The sequence below is a fragment of the Asparagus officinalis genome, chromosome 9 (genome assembly GCF_001876935.1).
Source record: "Asparagus officinalis chromosome 9, Aspof.V1, whole genome shotgun sequence".
NCBI classification, from domain to species: Eukaryota; Viridiplantae; Streptophyta; class Magnoliopsida; order Asparagales; family Asparagaceae; genus Asparagus; species Asparagus officinalis.
Window position 1 is genome coordinate 21,965,896 of NC_033802.1, and position 12,163 is coordinate 21,978,058.

Here is a 12,163-nt window from a genome sequence, read left to right on the forward strand (position 1 = left end):
TAGTGTATCTACTTAGTCTACCTACTGCATAAGCAATGCCATGTTTGGTTCGGTTTGTCACATAAAGAAGAGAGCCTATCAATTGTGAATATCTATGTTGGGATATAGGCTCACCATCATGTTTGTTCAAGGTGACCGAGGAATCATAAGGTATACTCATAGGTTTGTACTTATGAAATTCAAGTTACTCTAACATGTTCTTTATTCTATGGGATTGACTCAAAGAAATGCCTTTAAAAGTATTGGAGATTTTCATTCCAAGAATCAAATCAGCTTCTCCAAGATGTTTCATATCAAAATTCTTTGACAAATGATATTTGGCTTCTAGAATGACTTCAATTGAGGTCCCAAAGATAAGAATATCATCTACATACAAACACAAGATGACACAATCATTGAAAATAACTTTTGAGTAAACACATTTATCAAACTCATTGATAGAAAAACCATATTCTGTAATGATTTTGTTAAATTTTTGGTGCCATTGTTTAGGAGCTTGTTTAAGCCCATATAGAGATTTCACTAATTTGTAGACCTTTCTTTCTTGACCTTTGGCTATGAATCCTTCCGGTTGGTCCATATAAATCTCTTCTTTGAGGTCGCCATTTAAGAAAGCGGTCTTACATCCATTTGGTGAAGGGTCATCTTGTGAATAAAAGCTAAGGCTAGAAGAACTCTAATAGTAGAAATCCTAGCTAAAGGGGAGCATGTATCAAAGTAGTCAATTTTTTGTATACCCTTTTGCTACTAGTCTAGCTTTGTATTTCTCAATGGTTCCCTCAGGTGGTTGAGGCGGATCTCGTCGACGTCGGGGTTGGGACTGAGGTGTCACGGCCTGGTGGCGGGCTGAGGGGGCGAGCGACGTCGGGGTTGGGACTGAGGTGTCACGGCCTGGTGGCGGGCTGAGGGGGCGAGGAGCTTCAGAAGAATCCATGGCTTCTTGGTAGGTGTTTGGATCACCTTAAACCAAAAAGGTAAAGAACTCTTCTCCGAAATTCTTTTCAATTCTTCCTCTCTTGCTTCTTCTGGGTTCTACTTCTATAGATTGTGGAGTACTGGAAGATGAGGCAAAGCTAGAAGAAGGAAGTGTGCTAGAAGAGAGCTCACTAGGAGTCCTAGCTCTGAAAGGGAATATATCTTCAAAATATACTGCTTCTCGAGCCTCAATGATAGTGTTGTTGGTTATATCACTAATATCTGAGTTAACTACTAAAAATCGGTTCGCGTTGCTATTCAATGCATATCATATAAATGCAACATCTACAGTTTTGAAACTAATTTTTCTCTTCTTAGGTTTTAGTATCCATACCTTAGCTAGACATCCCCAAACCATAAGATAATCTATTCTAGGTGTTCTACCTTTCTAATGTTCATGAGTGATGTTAGATATTTTGTGAGGCGCCCTATTAAGAATGTAGCAAGCAGCCAAGAGTGCTTCACCCCATAGGTTTTCAGGTGCTCCTGAGCTGAGAAGCATACAATTCACCATATCCATGAGAGTTTTATTCTTCCTTTCAGCAACCCCATTGGATTGAGGTGTGTAGGGAGCAGTCACCTTATGAATAATACCGTACTCTTTGCAATATTCGATCATGTTATTTGAGGTATACTCCCCCTATGATCCGATATTTGGATCTTGATTTTCTTTTTAATTTGATTCTCAGCTTCTGCCTTATATATCTTAAACTTTTCTAAGACTTCATCTTTAGTTTTGAGAAGATACGTATAAGAATACTTTGAATGATCATCTATGAAGGTTACAAAGTATCTTCTTCCACCCCTAGTAAGAATTCTGTTTGAATCACAAACATCACTATGTATGAGTTCTAGTGGTTCATAATCTCTATGAATAGAGTGGAAAGGTTTTCTAATGGTTTTAGCTTGAACACGAATCTCACACTTAGAAGGTAGATCTATCCTGGTTTTGGGTATTAAGTTTAAAGATGTCATTTTCCTAATGGTTCCATAGTTTATGTGTCCTAACCTTCCATGCCATTCATTACAAGATTTAACATTTAAGATTATGGAAGAAGAACTTTTATTATCAAAAGGTCTTATTACATTCAACTTAGAAAGACCATCACAAACAAAACCTTTACCAATGAAAATATCATTCTTGGTAATTACAAACTTATTTGACCCTTTGACAATTCTAAATCCAACTTTCAATAAAACAAATTCACTAATCAGATTTTTTCTAAGTAATGGTACATGTAGGACATTATGGAGAGTCAAAATCTTTTCGGAAGTCATCTTTAGATCCACACATCCACTTCCCATTACTTATCTAGTCGAGCCATCTACTAGAATTACACTCCCTCCACTTGTTTCCTGAAGTTGAAAACCAAGAGCAATTAGAAGAAATATGAATATTTTCTCCAGAATCCAACCACCAGTCATTAGAAAAAGTGGTAAAAATTACTACGTAAGAAGAGGAAGCCAACCTAAAGGAGTCTGAGTTACTTTCTTCTATGTTAACCCTATGACTTGCTTCTCCACCATTTCCACCTACAGAAGTATTGATAGGAGCTTTCTTACGGTAGAAGCACTGAGTCAAAAGATGATTGGTTCTCCCACAGACATAGCAAAATTTAGTCTTAGAGTTTTGGCTAAAAGGTTTGTGGTTTCTAGAGAGATTGAGATGTTGGTTAGGATGATGAGAATGATTCTTCTTCTTGAAATTCTTGCTAGAGACGAAGAACAACAGTGAGTGGTTGATGTGTCAGACTTAGAACTTCAGATAGATTTAACTACAATTGAGATACCAGTTCGTATTCTTGCTAGAGAGGACAAGAAACTTCGGAATAAAGTGATCCCATTAGTTAAAGTGCAGTGGAACAGGAAGGGAGTTGAAGAAGCTTCCTGGAAACACGAGGAAGATATGCGTCACAACTATCCATATCTTTTCGAGCAGGTATATTGTTAACTATAGTATTATTTGTGTTCATTATATCTATATAGCCGCATTTTCACATTTCACGCTGGAATGTGGGTATTAACACTTAACACCTAAATATTCGGAACATATGACATATACATGACGGGTTCTTTGTTTGGATTTTTTGCTCGATGTACTAGTTCTGTTTAATTAAAAGTTAAGTGGGAGTATTCACATTCTAGATGTTAAGAGTAAATATTGTGTATATGACACATGTTTTGTGATTTATATTTGCTAAATTTAGGGGGAAAATTTCTCTTTAAGGAGGAGTGAATGTAAAACCCTGTGAATTTGAAATTATTATGGAAAATAATATTAAATGAGGTTTATTATAGTTGATAGTATTTTGGGATGAATGTATATATTTGTAATCGATTCGAGATCGATTATATGTATATATACATGTATGTGTAAATGTGCATTAATATACATGAGAACCTATTGGCTAAAACCACCTCTGGTCGGTCGACTGATCCTTGGCATTGGTCAACCGATGGGTGCACAAGATTTAGGTTTTGGGTCGGATCAGTTTGGGCCTGTTTGATTACACACACACACACACACACACACACCTAAATTTCTCTCTTTTTCATCATCTTTTACGTTGCAGCAGCGACCCCAAAACCCTAAATCATTAGTTTTGAGTTTTGGGAGAGATTGGTGAAGTAAAGACCTAGAGGAGGGAGAGATCTACACCTTTTGACGAAGGAGGATCGAGACTCTCATGCGTTTGAGAGATCAACATGAATTTTGAGGCGAGTTTCATCTCCTCCAATCTCGTCCCCATTTTTCTTAGTTTTTATTAGATTTTAAAACCTATTTTATGTGTAAAGATCATACCTTTTATCTGTATGACATAAAGATTTAATCTTTCAGAATTAAAAAGTTATGAAATGAATTTCTTTAAATTGGGTTGAAGGTTGAAGTAAATCTAACATGATATTTTATTAATCTATTTGCTTTCATGATGAATTTTCAGACAAAAACATGTTAGGGTTATTAGAATCCCTCAAATCTTTATATTTGTGTTTTCATCTTTCAGAGTAAACCCTAATTGCACTAAATTGAGATTTTATATATGAGTTCTTTGCAAATTTTTGATTTTGATGAATTTTTGAGAGAATATAACATTTCTTAGGAGTTGAAAATTTTACTAAGGTCGGTCGACTGATCAAGCAAATCAGTCGACCAATTGTGTTACAGGAACTGAAATTTTTCCCTGGTTGGTCGACCGACACATGTATTCAGTTGACTTTGGTCGACTGATCAAGGCTGGATTTTTTGACCAATGTTGTGCACGTCGCCGCCGGTCGACCGATGAGATACATCGGTTGACTGATTTAGGGCAGTTTAGTAAACATTGATTTTCCCACGTGCGTTTGATCACAAATATGAAGTACAAGTCGTACGTCGATACACATGCGTGACCCGGAGAGAGTGCACGTACTGGATTTGAATATGCGTGAGCCTATTGATGTGCGTCATTTAATGTTTTATATTTTTTTCACGATAGGGAGTGATGTTGTTTTTAGTTTATGGTAGTTGTGGATGCTTGAGTGCGTTAGTCTGCGCACTGCAATGAGAACGTGATAGACTACACTCTAAGTGCGTTAGTCCATGCACCGCAATAAGAACACGGTCGACTACACTCTGTGATGCATCATTGTTTTAGTGGTTGAGTACGCATGTTCGTGTACTGCATGATATAGCGGGTGACTGCACTCCGAATGTGTTAGTCTGTGAGCCGCAAGATATTGTGGATGACTACACTCTACATATTTAGGGAGCCTAGAACTCAGACAAGTACGATTGTTAATGTAATCCAACACTTGACATTCTTATGTGATGATGAATACTTTGACGAGGCCTTCACAAGTTTGTACATTTGCTTCTATGCTACCTACCTGAGGGTAGCGTGAGATACTATGATACAACATATACCAATTGTCTTGTGTGAGATGATGATGGTGTATTTTTCCTTGTTGATTCTTTATTTATACGATTTGGGTTTTATATTTACCGATACACAATTTTAGATACGTGGTATATATATAAGGGTTTCCTTATTTGGATCATTTCGCTCAACGTACTCATTCTCGTGTTGTGCATTTCTAAATCTGAATTCCACTTAGCTCAAGATATATGATTTGTATATTTTTATATTCTATGAGCAATATTTTTATACATCTAACCCCCTTTCCCCTGGGGGCGTTGGAGATGTTCTTGCTAGCATTTTTACGCTCGTCGTTTCTATCTTTTTTAAGCAGTGAGTCAGAGGGTCAGAGAGCTGCAGGTTGACGGGAACTCAGTGTAGACTTCTGTCGATTATAAGTAGTAGTTAGTGCTCCACAATAGATTATTTATGAGTTTAGTTTTTTCTAGAGTTGTATTTTTTTGGAGGCTGAGTGTCTTAGTACTATTTTAGTTGACTCTTGTGTATTGAGATATTTCACTCTTATTTCACTTTATCAGGTGTACTCTCTTTTCTGCTATTGGAACATAATTAAAGTTAATATTGGATATCTCTTTGTTTGTGGAAAATTTATAGTAAAAAAAAAATTGAAAGAAATTTGATTTATATTCTCTCAATCCAAATTACAATTTGAATTCCGATTACAAAAGAGAAGAGAATTGATCTGAATTCTCTCCTTTGTTTAAAACTGGGTTCTTCACGATAGCGATGGAGTGCCTCCTTCGAATGCTTACGTCGAATTTGCTCTCCGTTGACGATCCGCACGTCTCGATTCAATGGAACGAATAACTTGCGTGGAAAGTTTGATTATGAACTCTTAACGAGTTTTGCAACTCAGAACGAGTTTAAACTCTTATGAAAAGAGTTGTTGAAACCGAATAATCGGTAAAATAAGCCAAGTAGATCTTCTGTTGCTGAAGTTGAGAATGTCAATCTTCTTCAAGATTCTCTCCTTATCTGATCTTCTCAATGCCAGAAAATGCTGATTTTTTGTGATAAAAGGCTGACTAATCCCCCCCAAAATATCTCACCTCGGATCCACCCTTTTTTTCTCCATTTCTTCTCTGTTGAGTTTGTTGGGCTTTTACAGGAGGATAAGGGGTTGTAATTGACCCCTTAATCCACTCCTAAGTGGGCACGATTTCCTCAGATCGTGGGAAAAACGGTTTTGAAACCGTTTGACTCATGCTTGAATGAGTCAAACGCCCAAAGTTGGCGTTCAAGACCCTAACTCCACATTTTAGACTGGAGACGCGGAGTTGGGCACCCGCTGGATGTTGAAAAACATGAGGGCTGCCCGCGTTTTATTTGTTGAGGGTTGGAAACGTCAGGGTCGCCTGTGTTTTAAGAACTAAAACGCGAAGGTGAATTCTGTGTTTAGAAAGGGGCTAGTGACTTATAACCTCTTCCTTAGAGCGCTGCAAAGACCATTGTTGAGTGATCCTCGCCTTGGCTGTTTTGGGGCGTGAAAGTTGTCAAATTGTACCTTCTCACAGTTGATGGTAAAGACCACTAAATAGAGTTTTCATTAGTCGTCAGAAAGGTCGTTGAATTGTAACTCCTCTCGATCTATGTGAAAAGTCCTCCACTTGCAGCCTTCATTTGTTAACATGAAAGGCATCGGATTGTAACTTTCTTTTTCGATATGTTGATGGAAGCTTGATAGTGATCAGTTATCTATTGTGATTTTTAGACAGCCTATAGAACCCCCTCCAAAGTTTTTGAAAGTTCGCGGTTGACCGAGACAAATTTTCAGAATATTTTGGATCCCGAGATATTGTTGCTTGATCATTCACTCTGTCTGATTTGAAGACATCGTGAACTCGGTTGTCGGAACGTAGTGATTCAACTTCCTTAAACCAAATAAGGTAAATTTTGTGTCTTGATGTCAATGAACTTAGTCAAAGAAACTAAAGCCCATCGTTATTGAACCGACCGAGAACAATGATGATAACGAACTTGTCTGGGTCCTTGAGATACTCCACTCAATCTGTGATGAGGTGTATTTTTTAGATTTTATTTGGATCCTTGAGATACTCAACTTTATCTATGACGAGGTGTATTTTTTGGATTTTGTTTGGATCCTTGAGATACTCCACTCAATCTATGATGAGGCGTATCCTATACCCAGAAAAATTCTTGTAGGCATTGATGAACACTCAACACGTAGCTGCGGGTATAATAACGAAGCTATTGTAGAAATACTAACTGCAAACTTGTCAACGAGGTCTTCTTCGGTGAGGTTAAGCACCTTTTGGCTTTGTTAACCTTTATTGGAATGTTAAGCCATTCAGAAAAATGAGTTGCGTGACTGATTGAGTTCAATGATTTTAGTGTTATTAATCTTAACCTGCCTGTACTCATCCAAGAGATTGCGTAGCGCTGTTTGTCATCAATCAGTTTCTTCTCGGCTTTGGTCACCTTGATGGCTAATGTTAGCTTCTTTAAGTTTACTTAGAGCTATGCCAACATCTTGGTCGTTAGGGTGTTCCTTTTGTGGCGTTTAAAACGCGTAAGTGAATTCTGCGCTTAAGAATTAAAAATGCGGGAAGAATTGTAACGTAGAGGTTAATTCTGCATTTGGAAGTTCAACCAACACTGACACGAAGATCACGTTTGGGCGAGATTATAGCCTAGGATCTCGTTCCGATTCGATAGCTCACAGCTGTCTATAAATACACCGCTAGGGTCAAATCAAAAGTCATTCGACTCTTCTCCATTCTTCCCCGAATTTATAACAAAGATTTTAGTTTTCTATTTCATCTTCGGTGAACATTGTTCATCTTTGCCATCAAACGAAATTAATGGCGCCCAGGAAGAAGATCGTCTCTCGACCCATCAAGCTCGTTGTCACCACGGCTCAGAGTTTGCTGTCGTCTTCACCGGCCGGCGGTGCTGTGACTCAGGCAGGTGTGCCGCCGCCTCAGTTTCCCTTAATCGGTGGTAAGTGTGACCTTTGTGACTGTAAAACTTGCTACAGCGAGTTCTAAACTTTGAATCAACGAGAAAACTCGTTTCAATAACGCAGGGCTGGGACTCAATCGTTTGGAATTTGAAGCGTAAGGGGGTTTCGACCTCCGCGCTTAAAATTCCACTAACGCGAGGTTCAATCTCTGCGTTTAATTTTTCCGACGCAAGGTTCGACCTCCGCGTTTAATTTTTTCGATGTAGGATTCGACCTTCGCGTTCGATTTTTTCGACGCAGGATTCGACCTCCGTGTTTCATTTTTCCGACGCAGGATTCGACCTCCACGTTCGATTTGGTTTTGTACTTGATTAATTATTTTCTTTGCTTTTGAAGTACGTCACACCAATGAGCCTCTCCCTTTTCGCCATCATTTCAGTCACAAAGGTGGTGTAGATCAAAACATGACATTCAATCTACGCCAAGAGCTCCCTGTTTTTCATATCACCACAAAGACCATGTTGAAGCGATCATTCAGGCTTCCTTTGACATTCTTCGGACATTAGTCACATATGCCAAATTTGAAAGTCTAAGCCGTAAACCGCTCATCAAACCAGCCTTCCTCTTCGGGGATTTCGTTGACTTTGAAACATGTGTTGCTTATGATGGGGATTATAAGTGGCTGAGGAAAGTTGGGGACCTTCAACTTTTCTTGCCCAATATGGAGAGGATGTACCCGATATCTTATTTCTAGTGTGCCTCCAGGTCGCAATAAGAATTCTTGTTTCTCAAAGGGAACAAGAATCTGAAGCCTATATCCTATCAAAGTAGGATATTAGCTCTTCCTCTCGTCAGCTCTAGGACTGCGCGTCGAGGGAACCTAAAAAGCTATTACAAATCACACAAATAACGAGACAACCAATTTTTACGTGGTTCGGCAAATTGCCTACGTCCACGGGGCAAGGAGGGGGGAGATCTACTAATAGAGGGAGAGAATACAACTAGGGTTTACAATCACTCAATCTAAACCCTCAAACAAACTCTCTCAAATCCCTCACAAATATCTCTCTACAAAAAAGGATGCACAAGAAAACCCTAAAAGAAAAGCCTCTTCTTTTCTTTTCAACTGTAGCTTCCAACCTCTGTGCTCTCACCTTTTTGTCCAAGCCGCAAAGCCTGCGCTCAATTGCTCTGCCTTTTTCTCCTGCCGCAAAAGAAAACAAAGCCCTCAATGCTACTTGCAGCTGCCAATCAAAAGACTCCTTGCACAACCCTAGGCATAAATTTCCGTGTGCATTTATAGCCACAATTAATGAACTCGGGTGGGCCTTGGGTTCCGCGTCCAGTTCATGCGTGAAACAATTCACGCGGCTTCACTCGTTCACGTGAAACAATTCACGTGGTCCCCACACAGAAAAGAGAAGCCGCTTTCACATATATTAGATAGAGGGCACAAAGTAGAGAGCAAAATTGATGAGAGGTGAATTACAGAAATGGGATGTCAATTTGCAGAAAACAGAGTCATAGAATTGAACGAATAGACAAACTGATTGTATGCAACAGAAAAGTAACAGTTGAAACTTAGAGATTAGGAAAATTAGAAATTAGGCAAACAAAATGAATGACAGAACACAATATTACAGATTGATTATTTGAAACAAAATAATATAATAAGACTATTGTTGTAGATTGTTAGAAAAAATCACTGCAAATAATCCAAAAAAAAAATCCAAAACAGGTTAGAAACGCAGGCCTAAGAAAGGGCTAATCGTGTGATCACTGCCCTAAAACAATAGTCACCGCCTTCGTAGAGGCGATTCGATGCGGCCACGCCTAGTGGTAAGAACCCCCCAAGAAGGACTGCAACAAAGTTTACTACGAACTTTGGTCTCTTGCTCAATGGATGTTTGCCCGACAAATTAAAACCAGAGATCAAAATCTTGTAGAGAATTATGAGAGAGAGAATAGAGATTGCTCACTTTTTTCCGTGTTCTTCAGACTTCCCTGAGATCCCTTTTAATAGCCTTGTGAATTTTTTCTGTTGAGTGATCGTCACCACCATATGGGGAAGAATCTTCCACTCGGAGGGAAAAAAAGGAGAGTGCGAAGGAATCAGATATTAATAAAGAGAAGCGTTATACAGAGAAGAGGATAAGGAAAGAAATAAATATTATGCAAATGTACCCCTCAAAAAATCATATTTGCATAAGAATTAAGTAAAAGAACTCAATCATTTAATTAATTACAACAACTTACCATATCCATATCCGCTTACCCATCTCGGATACGGATATACCTCGGTAAGAAAAATTCATATCCATATCCACTAAAATCGGATACGGTTACAGATATAGATACGCATACATAAGCAGATATGCATGTGGATACAAAAGGGATATGAGAAAACTAGAGAGTATTGAGAAAAACATAGTTCATGTGACACAAAAGGGGTCGTTAATATGTTTATTATAACTAAAAAGCTAAGATTAGACATCTTGATCATTAAAATTAACCACAAATCCATAATTTAAGAATCGAAACTATCGTAAGAGTATGACTAATATGTATTCGGATATTTCGGATACAAATGCGGATATTTCACTACAAAACCATATCCGTAACCATAACCTATCGGTTATAAATTTGAGTAACCATATTCGTATCCTAACAGATATGATTACGGATATTTCCTTAGATACAGATACAGTTTAGCACCCTTAATAACTAGAGTTGAAAATGCCAATGCTCTTGATTGTAGAAGTCTTGGATGTGTGTCACTTAGAAGCCCACAAGTCGAAATAATGGTGACACATCGATCTACTTATGAAACTCAGACAACTATCAATGAGAAGAAATTGTTCAAGTATGTAAATTAACTTTGACTTAGCTAATATGCTCTTCTTGTAGTTTTTATTTCACTATCATCCGTTTACTTTTGTTAAGAAATAGAAAGAAAGATAGAATTTGGATTTTGCTTTGTCACAGAAGAAATACCTAACCCTTGACTATCATCCGTTCGCTATTTTTTTTACCCCCCTAAGAAAGACAATTCTTACAAAGACCCCATTATCCTTGGCTGCATTTACTTAAATTTTTGAAAATACCTAAATCACGCGCATCTCTTTCATAAGGTGCCCACCTCCCCCCCCCCCCCCCCCCCCCCCCCCCCCCCCCCTTGAGACCATCATAACACAAAACCCCATCATCCTTGAAACTTGAACCAGCGAAGATGTCTTTTTCTTCTTCTTCAGGAGGTGTTAAAAGCAAGTCAAATAAGGTTAGAATTTCAGCTACTAAGGTCTACATGTTCAACGTATAGCTTATCCATCAAAAATGAAATAATGCTCCGAGTGAGCTATGAATAGAGCCAAGCAAATGACGGAAAGGTGAAAATAATGTCAAGGATCAACCTCAAGGAAAGGTGGTGGGAGGATATGGTAGGATGGCGGGTTAGCGGCCGTTCAGATGGGTAATTAGCAGGTGAGATGTGGGGGGGGGGGGGGGGGGGGGGGGGGCGGGCAAAACTAAAATGTTCCACCAAGGAGATAGATTAAAGGTTTAATGAAAGTATTTTAATCCTTGACTAGTCAACTCGGGAGATAAGACATGGACCTATATCTCTAGGGGGTTGTTTGGTTCATTTCCTAGAAACCAAAGTTTGGGAGATTACTCATGGGAAATAGGTTGTGAGACTCATTTTTATGTTTCCAAACCAATTTCATAACATTTTGAGAGGAAATGAATTTCCTTAAATTTGTGACTCATGACAATATTATCTTACTAGTGGCTGGGATATACATACACAATATCTATTTTTTTTCTTCTCTCAACCAAACACAAAATATCTTACTAGTGGCTGGGATATACATACACAATATCTATTTTTTTTCTTCTCTCAACCAAACACAAAAAAAGAAAAAATCAAACACCTTCACATGAGTGTGTTGGATGTTTTGATTTCTTTTTCTTAGTTTCTCGGCCAACCAAACAGTCCCTAGAGGGTGGAAGCATTTTCCCCTTGATCCATTAAGGACGCCGTAGTTTTAATGGAGTACAAAAGAAAGGGCTAAACAACACTTAAATACTTCATAGTTTTACTCTATAACCCCTTAGTTTTAATTATGTACGCAACAATTTTTCGGAGCACAAAAGAAAAGGTTGAGGAAGCTCAATAATAAAAATTGTAGAGTACAAAATTAAAGAGCAAAGTTTGCCGCCAAAGACCTGAACTCCAAAAGAGCCGCCCGATAACAAACAAACAAAAGCATGAATGACGTCACTACCCTCTCCAACTTCTCTCGGTCAAAAACCGATATGCACTCACCGATGTCCATCCATTATAAAACAC